This window comes from Aegilops tauschii, chromosome 4, assembly GCF_002575655.3.
Source record: "Aegilops tauschii subsp. strangulata cultivar AL8/78 chromosome 4, Aet v6.0, whole genome shotgun sequence".
Lineage (NCBI taxonomy): Eukaryota > Viridiplantae > Streptophyta > Magnoliopsida > Poales > Poaceae > Aegilops > Aegilops tauschii.
The window spans coordinates 232,543,990-232,550,357 of NC_053038.3; positions in this window are offsets into that span (position 1 = coordinate 232,543,990).

Below are 6,368 nucleotides of genomic sequence, written 5' to 3' on the forward strand. Positions count from 1 at the left end.
TGGGCAAGATGACTAAAACGCCGTTCTCCGGAACTATGGAGAGAGCAACAGAATTGTTGGAAATCATACATACAGATGTATGTGGTCCGATGAATGTTGAGGCTCATGGCGGATATCGTTATTTTCTCACATTCACAGATGATTTAAGCAGATATGGGTATATCTACTTAATGAAACATAAGTCTGAAACATTTGAAAAGTTCAAAGAATTTCAGAGTGAAGTTGAAAATCACCGTAACAAGAAAATAAAGTTTCTACAATCTGATCGTGGAGGAGAATATTTGAGTTATGAGTTTGGTCTTCATTTGAAACAATGCGGAATAGTTTTGCAACTCACGCCACCCGGAACACCACAGCGTAATGGTGTGTCCGAATATCGTAATCGTACTCTACTTGATATGGTGCGATCTATGATGTCTCTTACTGATTTACCGCTATCGTTTTGGGGTTATGCTTTAGAGACGGCCGCATTCACGTTAAGTAGGGCACCATCAAAATCCATTGAGACGACGCCTTATGAACTGTGGTTTGGCAAGTGTCACATCCTAGTTAGTTCATGCATTAGAGTGTTGCATCATGTCTACATTTCACAGAAACCTGAAATGGGGATGCCAGAAACCCCCAGCACCCCCCTGGAACAACTAGGGTTTACTAAAATTCTTCCAATGAACCTGAAATGCCCTCCATAAATGTTCACCACCTTTGGTCTTGGCTAAAACCTCTGCCAAAAATGGTTTCATATTTTTGGAGGCCATCTTGGATTTTTGCACAAGCCATAAGTATTTGCATTTGGGCATTTTAAATGCTATAAATATTTTTAAATGCCCAAATAATCTTGAAGGTATTTTTAGGCTGTTGGGAATAATCTCAAAGGTGCCTCAGAATATTTTCAGGATTTTTCCAAATGAAATAGTATTTTTACTATTTCAAAACACAGTACATAAATAAATAAAAAGAGAAAAGAACAGAAGGCAGAAGACTTACCTGGCAGCCCACCTGGCGGCCCAGCACTGTGCTGGCCCGCGCCAGTCAGCTGCCCGCTCTCGCCAGAGCAGGCAGAGAGGTGACGCCGGCGAGCGTGAGCTCGCCACGGCGCCAGCAGCTTGCCGCCCCCGCCGCGGATGAGCTGGCCGACCTCTCTCGACGCGCCCCGAGCCCCCGGACATCGCCATTCTCCCCCATCGCCTCTCCCTCGCCTTCTCCCCACCATGGCCGACGCCGCCGCAGACACCTCACCGGAGTAACCGCGGACACCGTCGACCTTGCGCCGTACTACCGTGTCCTACAGCACCGCCGTCGCCCACTCCTTCGAGCAAGCCGAGCCCCGAGCGTTCGTTTGCCCCGAAGCTCCGTCACCGACCTCGCCTTCGCCGCTCACCGTCGGAGATCCCCTCCGCCGTCGCCACTGCTACAGCTCGTCTCCGACCTCGCCGCCTGCTCCGTCGCAACCGCCGTGAGCATGGCCACCTTCCCATCCTCTCCTCTCTCTCTCTCGAGCTCTGTAGCCACCGCACGAAGCTCACCCGTACGCGCCGCCGCACGAGCTCGTCGCCGACGAGGCTCCGGCCATCCAACGGCCACACCACCGTAGCCATTAGCTTCACCGCAACGCCAGGAACCCGTAGCACCCTCGCACATTCCTCGCCGCGCTCTCTAGCTACGGTTTCGACTACGTCCGTACCCGGCAGCCGCCCGGCTCGTCGCCGGCGTCGATTCCGGCGACCCCGAGCTCCTCCACCACCACCAGTCGACGCGGTTCGCCCCCAGCTACACATAGGTACTCTCCGCCGTCCTTTTGGTCGCCGGAGGGGGATCCCGCACTCCACCACCGCGTCTGGACGTCGCCGGCGGCTAAACGCCGGCGAGTCAACGTGGTTTGACCACAGGTCAACCCCCCCAGGGTCACTGACGAGTGGGGCCCGCCTGCTAACTAATCTGAGTTAGAATTAAAACTAATCCTAATTAACTAATTACCTAACAGTGTCACTGACACAGGGGACCCACACGTCAGGTTTGACCTGGACGACCCCGTTGACCTGCTGACGTCACACTGACGTCAGGCTGACGCAGTAAAGCTTTTACTGGAATTATTCTTATATTGGAAATTCCAGAAATTATCACAAACTTCAAAAAATCATAGAAAATAATCTATAGCTCAGAATGAAAAGATTTATATATGAAAAATGATCAGAAAAATCCATTCTAGCCATCTGCACTGGTTTCATGCATGATTAAGCAAGTTAACCTACTGTTTTATACAGAACAAGATAAAGCACTAACATGGGCCATTTATGAACTTGGAATTTGAATCTTTGATTGAAATTAGTCCAAACCCATCTGGTCTTAGTTGCATTAGCCCAATACATCCATTTTGCCATGTCCCATGCATGCATCATATTGTTGCACTTGCTTGGTGTTGATTGTGCTTCGATGTGTTCATTGTGGTAGGTCCTGCCTCCGAGGATATTCACGAGTATCCAACTGAAGGGCAGAATCCCACCACCACTTTGTCAGGCAAGCAACCCATTGATCATTTCGATACAAACCCATCTTCTCGCTTCTGCTCTCGTTTACTGCATTAAGACAACGCGATTCAAACTGCTGTGTGTTGCGGTAGTTGAACCCACTTTCCTTTGCATGACCTGTCATTGCCACAGTAACTAGATGAAACCCACTAGCATGTGTAGGAGTTGATTGAGCCTTGTTGTGTTCCTACAATGCAATGCTTGATATGCTTAGAGTTGTGTCAGGTCTGGCTCATCAGGGTGATGAACTAGAGTGAAAGTGTGTGTGTCGGTAAAGAGAGTAAAGTGTTGAATACGATTTGGTAAAGGTATCGATGGGAGGCCATGTAGGAGTACATGGTGGGTTGTTTCATTGAGACCGTCCCTAAGAACTGAGATCTGTATGCGTGATTTAAGATTCAGCTACTACCACACATTGGGCCCGAAACCAATGGACCCCCTCGGCTTCTTATTCACCCTTGTCCTCTGTCCAGGAGTTGCACGTAGTTTCTGGTGTTTGTAGTAAGCTGGAGGCCGTGGACAGCGCTGACCAAGGGGTGGGCTGTGATGCGGTAGGCTCCTGGCCCGGTGTACCGAGTCGCCCGTTTGGTGACCGGGAACCCTGCACACATCGTTCGGGGCCGTATGTGGAAACCTCGGCCGGACTCCCTGCGGATGGAACCTGAATAGGCGATAAACCTGGACTAGAGACTCGAGTGTTTAGGTAGGCTGTGGCCGACACCCACGTTGGGCTTCCGCTTGAAGGTTGCCGAGTACACGTCGTGTAGCGACGATAAGTGGTGAGAGCGTGTGTGACGAAGTACACCCCTGCAGGGTATGAAACTATTCGAATAGCCGCGTCCGCGGTAAAGGACTACTTGGTCGCTTATGCAGTTCATAGACAAGTAAATGGATACTACTAAAAGCCTCAAGATAACTGTGAGTACCGCGGATGGCCCTCTCGTTGGATGACGAGGGAGGATCCACAGTGGAGTATTGAGATGGTGATTAGTGGACTCGTGTGCGAAAACTATTTCACAAGTGGTGTACCGTAGGATAGCTTAGCCAAGAGTCAAAGCTGGCTTGCTGCAATAACCCCACTACCTTCTTGAGAATGAGCATGTATAGTAGGATCTGTTGTAAGACTTGCTGAGTACGTTTGTACTCATGTTGCCTAATTACTGTTTTCAGACGACAACACCGCCCCTTCTGACGGGTTCTACGTAGAACTCGACGACGACGAGTGACGCGCCACCCAGGTGGTGATCTAGGCTTGTGAAGGGCCTATGTAGATAGACAGGCTTCGTCAAGCCTTCTTTCTTTCTAGTGTCTGTACCCAGACAGTTTGCTTCCGCATGTGCTTGTATGATTGTATGACTTGAGTGTCGGGTCATGTGACCCCTATCTGTATGAACAAGTTATGTAAGGCTCTCCGGATCCCTTTAAATAAAGTACTTGAGTTGTAGAGTTTTGTTGTGATGCCATGTTGTATTTGCACATATCGAGCATATTGTGTGTATGTTTGAAATGCTTGGTATGTGTGGGATCCGACAATCTAGTTGTTTATCTTTAGCAGCCTCTCTTATGGGGAAATGTAGTCTAGTGCCTCCTTGAGCCATAGTAGTCCGCTACAGCCCGGTTCACCGGAGTCCTGCTAGCCCAGCACTACTGCTCTGGACACTTGACTGGCCGGCATGTGAGTCATATCGTTCCTGTGTCTGTCCCTTCGGGGAAATGTCACGCGGTGACATCCGGAGTCCTGCCTAGCCTGCTAAAGCCCGGGTTCCCGGAGTCCTGTTAGCCCAGTGCTACAGCCCGGATTCACACGCTGCTGACCGACACGTTCGATGTTGATTCATGTATGCCTGTCCCCATATGTTAGTGCCGCTTTGGGTTCACGACTAGCCATGTAGGCCCGGGTTCTCTGTCATATGGATGCTAGCGACATTATCATATACGTGAGCCAAAAGGCGCAAACGGTCCCGGGCCATGGTAAGGCGACACCCGTGGGAGTACCGTGCGTGATGCCGCAATGTTATATGAGGTGTTACAGGCTAGATCGGTGTGACTTGGAATCGGGGTCCTGACAGCGTTGGCATCAGAGCCGGACTGCCTGTAGGTGCGATAAGCCAAACTGGTCGATGTCGAGTCTAGAAATGCTTTAGTTATATGTAGGGGAATTGATTGTGGGAGGGAACGTAAGGTGCTTTTACTCCTTTACATCATGCCCTCTAATCTGAATCATACTCTTCTCATTCTACGCGGGTTAAGGACTAGGCTCTCTCCTCTCTATCAGGTTCACGTGTTACTAATCCGTAGTAACTTATAGGATTGTTGGTTCCATGCTTCGGTTCAGTTTCTATTACCCTAGTATGTTGTCGGTTGAACCAGAACCTTGACATGATGTTGTTGAGTGGTATTGCAAACTGTTGCGAATGTCTCAAATCCTTTTTCGAGCATTTACAACCGTTATGCTGTCCAAATTCTCCTAGAAATACTAATGCCTTGCATTATTTCGTGCTTTCAGATGGCCACCCGTTCCCAGAACCTAGTGGTTCGTCTGACCCGGTGCATCGGCGTACCTGGTCACACGGCCATGTTGGTCCGAGTGATGGTTGAGACAGGCTATCGTTGGTTTCCCGAGTATACCGTCGAGGAGCAGTTCCGAGACTTTAATCAAAGTCAGTATCTTTGCACAGTCAGGATCTACCCATCCTATCCTGGAGCCACTGAACCCCTCCATTGCTCTTATGGACTTGGGGTTACTATCGAGATGTCTGTGCAGGACGCAGCTTACTCAATGATGACTATCATGCGAGCCAGAACTGCCTTGCTTCAGAACACCGACTTCTGCTATATGCCAGCAGCACTCCCTGGGGCACAGGGGTACTATCAGGCCACTTACTGTGATTCTACCCATGAGGACTCACTACTCCGTACCACCACCGAGATGCTTGAGGACAAGGACCGTGAGAATCGTGCCTTGCGAATGGAGCTCTTTAATGCTCGTGCTGATCACTGGGCCACTCTGACACGGTTTGCATCTGCCGTGCAAGCTGGGTTCATGGACATGAGGGACATATACCCCGTGCGATCTGGCCTGCCAGAATGTATGGAATGGCGTGATGTAGGAGGCATCACCCCTCCTCGTGGACCTCGTCTGCCACCATTAGTTGGACCAAGGCCACACCCGAGTCCCTATGGACCGCAAGCTCCACAGGACCGACTGTTTCCAGATGATCATGTTCAGCTTCCAGGACATGGTGGTGACTTCTATGAGGATTACTACGGGGACGGCTGAGTTGGTAGTAGTTCCACCTGTATTGTAACAGTTGTAATCCCCACAGTCCTGCGTGTCATGTGGGATACGACTTGGTGTGTATCACGTTCCGGAGGTGTAGAAAAATAATGTATAGGAGCTTGGAATGCCTCTGATGAGATGTATCGTCTTTCATCGTAGTTGTACCTTGGCCTGGCCTTGTACTAAGCTATGTATGGCGTGTATGACCATTGGTATATGTATGTTGCTATGTTACCATGTCATACTGATGGTCATCTCTGCATTCCGTGTTATCCATTACATTCCGCATTTTCCCTATCAAGATTTAGCCATCCTCGTCTAAACCGTTGCTTTGTTTCTCCTAGGATGGTTAACACCCGCAACAACCCTGCTGTCCAGGCGCAGGGTGAAGCCAATGCAGCCAGGGCGGAGGATCTGCCCCAACCGCCTTCACTGGCCGAAGGTATGCTGGAGGCAGAAAGAAACAAGCGTGAGACTAACCGCTTGCTAGAGCGAATTGAGCAGAATACTGCACGTCACCAGAGGAATGACCTAGTGTCCATCAATGACTTTATCAAGCTGTA